This window comes from Nanorana parkeri, unplaced genomic scaffold (genome assembly GCF_000935625.1).
Source record: "Nanorana parkeri isolate BGI_ZX_2015 unplaced genomic scaffold, ASM93562v1 scaffold861, whole genome shotgun sequence".
In the NCBI taxonomy this organism is placed as follows: Eukaryota; Metazoa; Chordata; class Amphibia; order Anura; family Dicroglossidae; genus Nanorana; species Nanorana parkeri.
In genome coordinates this window covers 115196-118981 of record NW_017307129.1, presented here as the reverse complement: position 1 = coordinate 118981, position 3786 = coordinate 115196, and the positions used below count along the sequence as shown (strand labels likewise).

The window sequence follows — 3786 nt, the reverse complement described above, 5'->3', positions numbered from 1 at the left end:
TCCCATGACAGTTCAGCATTCAAGCTGCACAGTGTGTAATATAGAATTTAAAAAAAACAGCATGGTGCGTAATGATTGGGGTACAGGGTGAGTGTAGTCAGGTACACAGTGATGACAGCATTGTGCATGCAGTAGTGTGCAGGGTGTTGGGTTAGTGCAGCAGGGTGAGGGCAAGGTCAGTGCAATAGGGCACTGGATAAATGCAGTGGGGTGCAGGGTGTATTAGGGCACCGGGAGAGTACAGTGGGATGCATTAGGGTGCAGGGTATGGTGGGGTGCTGGCTGAGTACAGGGTGCAGGTTCAGTGCAGTAATCTGTGTGTGGTGGGCTGACAAAGCAGCTGCAGGACTCAGGCAGGCTGCGGTCGATGCGCTCTCATCTGGGTCTTGGTGGCCGTGCTGCAGAGCTGCTGCTGTTGTTGTAGGACTGCAGGTAGGGGCTGTGCTGGCTCATGTACGATTAGGCGGCCAGGGAGTGGCCATACTGGGAGTTGGTGCATGGGTAGCTGTCGGGCTGGTGGTGGTGGTGGGGGTGCGAGCCAAAGTGCAGGCAGTGCAGCGGGTAGTGACTGTCAGCCATAGCTGGAGAGCTCTGCTGGGAGTGGGAGGACTGCTGACCAAACTTCATAAAGGCAGACTTTAACGGGTCCTGAGCTTCCAAGCCATCAGCCATCGTAGTCATGGTCATGACTACTTTTTGAGAAATAATTAAAAAGGTTTATGATGGAATTTTTTTAATTCAGTTGTAATATAAGCACATTATACCATCATATAAAAAAGAAAGTATACCCTATTTTAAAATGATATGATTGAATGTATCAGTACATAATCAAAAATAATCTGGTCTATAGCAGATCTTAGCAGAATTAGGTAAATACAACCTCAAATGAACAACACATGGCATATTACACCCGTCATTATTTATTTTTCAAACATAAAGCCAAAATGGAGAAGCCATGTGTGAAAACTAAGTGCATCTTATGATTCAATAGCTTGTAAAACCACCTTCATCAGCAATAACTTGAAGTAGTTTTCTGCATGAATGTATCAGACTCTCCCATCATTGTGGAGGAATTGGGGCCCACTCTTCTTTACAACGTTGTTTCAGCTCATTGAGGTTTCTGGCATTTGTTTATGCTAAGCTCTCTTAAGGTTTTGCCACAGCATTTCAATCAGGTTGAGGTCTGGACTGGGCCATTGCAACACCTCGATTCATTTATTTTTCAGCCATTCTGTAGTAGATTTTCTGCTGTACTTGCGATTTTTTTCCTTTTGCACAGTATGACCCAATGTCGTCCAAGCTTTAGCTGTCAGACACATGGACATTTGACTTGGGTATAAAGAGGAGTTCATGGTCAACTCATTGACTGCAAGGGGCCCAGGTCCTGTAGCTGCAAAATAAGCCCACATCAGCACCCTTCCACCACAGTTGGTATGAGGTGTTTGTGCTGATATGCTCTGTTTGGTTTTGCCAAAGGTGGCCCTGTACATTAATGCCAAATATATCCACTTTAGTCTTGTCTGTTCAAATAACATTGTTCCATAAGTCTTGTGATTTGTTCAGATGCAACTTTGCAAACCTAATCCTTGTTGCCATGTTCTTTTTAAAGAGAAGATGCTTTCTCATGGCAACCCTTCAAAACAAACCATGCTTGTTTAGTGTTTTTCTCATTGTTCTGTTATTAACTGTAAAACATTTAACATGTTAACTGAGGCCTGTACAGATGTAACTCTTGGGGGGATTTTGCTGGGACGTCCACTCGTGGAAAGATTGGCAAATGTCTTGAAGGTCTTGAATGAAACTACCCCAGTAGCATTTAACGCACTGTACTACTCAAAAATGCTGACTGCACAAGCTACTTTGTTACAGGAAAAGCAATTCAAAAGACAATACATAAACATAAAAGATGCTACATTTACATGTACATACACACACATGCACATGGGATAAAGGTATTATGTTTTGTTTAGCTGCTTTACTAGTTAACATCACACCTGGAGCATTAGAACACTTTTTTTGTAATATAAGATATGAACCAATACATTGTTGTTACTTTTTGTTTACAATTGTACTCAAGAGGTGCTTGTCTATAGTTTGGCAGCTTTTTTTGAGAACTTAGAATAAAGGACATACTACACAATAATGTTGAAAAACAAAGGCACTTTTGTTAGGTGGTAATCAAGTGGATTTTGGGGGTTTTCTCTTTAGACCTAAATTAAATTCCACTTTATTAAACGATCATGAATGCAAACAAAGTTTCGCAAAAAAAAAATATATGTTGGCTCTGCCAATACAAATTTAAAATATCAGTAGCTTATTTATTCTCTATATATCTTTATGTATTCAGCCTGCTATTCCTCATAAGTGAATCTGTGCTCTCAGAAGGGGCATTACCGAGAGGAAGGGGGCATGCACTTAGGAAGACTTTAGTTTAAATAGTAGGTACAGGAATATTAGCTAGAGTTAGATGGTTGAGGTTAATGTTAAGTTTTGGGAGGTGTTTGTGCATGACTGGTGGGACATGGGGTTGAAAATGAAAGAAAGGGAATGTTTTTGTGTGGCTGTGGTACCAAGATAGATGTTTGTCTAGCTGGCACATACAATTCTGAGGTAGCTGGAAACGATGTCACTATGGCATTTAGGACTGTGAACATCATTGCAATAAGTGACTTTTTAAGCACCTCCTCAAATCACCCCAACAAATTCAGGGCAAAGTAGATGGATTCACTCATGCTGCCTGGTATTTGTCCCCAGAATACATGCTATTTCTGTTATTTCTTGCAAGTGCCCGATTGGATTTTGTTTCTGTAGGTCAGTCCTTTCAAGTGCGACCTCAATGATGGGTAAGATGGCTCAGGTAACTAATGCTGTGGGCCCTCCTCAAGCCACAAGTTAGTGTCCTATTGCAGCCTTCATTTGCTCTCTTAGCTGCTTTTACTACTGTATTTAAAGAACACTGGAACAAAGCTGTGATTACTCATGCAGAAATATGGGAACATGCCTATGCATTTCCAGCATAGGAATTAAAAGCTCCAGCTCTCGGGGCATATAAGTACTCCTCTTGTAAGGCAATTCTGCTTTCCTACTTCTGTATACCAAACATGTTTTCATAAATACTGCACCAACAGGTATTAAGCACTTTCACTGTAATTCAAAGACCTATATCTTAAATTGATGATTTTTTTCCCTTTGATACTTTGAAAAAGGACAGTCTTGAATGTTTGTAAAGATACTTTGAAAAAGGACAGTCTTGAATGTTTGTAATACAATTACAGACTTTCAACAGACTGGCATGTGCTATATGCTAGAGTGATAAAGAAGTCTGCAGTGCAGGATTGGCCCAGAGCTGCCAATATTTTTTTTACCAGTAACGCTAACTCCCTAAATGTTTGGGTGCCATTAATGTCAAACACATCTACCCCATAATGGCACCAGCCAGGGAAGAAAATTCAACAACTATAGGGAAGTACTATTTTCTTGTGTTATTTGGGGGTGGCTGATGCAGAATATTTCCTCTTCTATGTTGATGATAGCTCCTTTGGCAACTGCCTTTGGAAACCACCATATGTGTTCATATTCCAAATACACACTAGACAGTAAAAAAAGATGGAAACACACTGACTGCATGGTAGAGTGCATGTTTGAAATCTTGGTCAATAAATGGCACTTACTGAAGTCTGCCATTCAAACCGTGTTGCCAAAAGTAGTAAATTCATTAAAGTATATCTGTGTTCTAAACAATTATTTGCACCAGAGAGATGGATATCTACTTGAGGACTCTTTGGG

General features: G+C 40.8%; 1 pseudogene; it reads right to left on the bottom strand.

Moving 5' to 3' along the window:
- Positions 1-375: 375 nt before the first annotated feature.
- On the bottom strand, positions 376-687 carry LOC108794521 (annotated as a pseudogene).
- Positions 688-3786: the final 3099 nt, after the last annotated feature.